Genomic DNA, 1,244 nt, shown 5'->3' on the forward strand with positions numbered 1-1,244 from the left:
GAATGACATCTGTCTTATGTTAGAGGCGTGGCTGCTTTGACATATATGTGCACACACGTGCACCCAGTTTTTGTAGCATTTTTGATTAAAATAAAACCCCAATTCCAAAAACATTCCCCAAAAACTGTGACATGTAAATAAAAACAGAATGCAGTGATTTGCATATTTCATAAACCCATGTTTTGGGTGGGGATGCTAGTTATTTAAAAGTCCTGTTTCTTTTTCATCATACTTTGTGTTTCATCATGTGCCCGGTGTTTTCAGCTGGTGAAGGTTCTGGACTGCAGACTTGGACCAGTTCACCATCTGCATTCTTCTGATGCAAAGCTGTTTTAAAATGTGCGGTTTAGCAAATATGAAAGGCCTTCGCTGAAAAAGGCGTCATCTGCATGTGAGAAAATGTTGCTCTAAAACATGTTTATATCTTTCAGCACTGATGGTGCCTCTCCAGATGTGCAAGCACAGGTATATCAGAGATCTAGGCTTTCGAGTGCTGATACCACTGATAACAGCGGGTGTCCCTCTCCTCTTTGGAGGATGCAACATCCATGTTTTCCAACAATGATTCATCATGTTTTATGATTCATACTTTTAAAAATGTTTATGCAAGATCAAGCTTTAACCTGCATTTGTGAATGGCCCAATCATGACTGTGAATTCCCTGCAGTTATTTCAATGACAGAATCGTTCCAGTGTGTAGCTCTGTGGTGCCTGAGGACCCAAACACACATCCAGCACTGATGTTTGGCCTCGTCCCATGGGCACACATTTTCAGAATCTACTGATTTGCTAATATTATTTAGTGTAGATGAGATTTTCAAAGTCTTTGCAACTTTACATTAAGGGACACTTTAACACTTCCACAGTTTGTAGATGCTGTTTTGGGGTTGTTTTTTTGCAGACTGGTGAACTTCTGCCTGCATGTACTTTTGAGAAACTCTGCTTCTCTGAGATGTTCTCTTTATACCCACTCATGCTGCTGAGCTTTTGCAGATTCGCCCAATTAGTTGCAAAATGTTCCTCCAACTGTTTCTTTTTAGTAGCACTTACTTTGCCGGCCTTCTGTTACCCCTGTCCAAACATTTGACTGATGTTGATGCCATCAAATTCAGCAAATTCTTCTTAAAACTGTCATTTTTCACAGGTTTATGAAATGCACAGTTTACAGTGGAAATGAGTCAGTAGTGGGTCTGCTGTGTGTGATAAAGGTTGTCCAGAAATTTGTGTTCCAGTTTTGGGGTGAA

This window comes from Oreochromis aureus, linkage group 15 (assembly GCF_013358895.1).
Source record: "Oreochromis aureus strain Israel breed Guangdong linkage group 15, ZZ_aureus, whole genome shotgun sequence".
Lineage (NCBI taxonomy): Eukaryota > Metazoa > Chordata > Actinopteri > Cichliformes > Cichlidae > Oreochromis > Oreochromis aureus.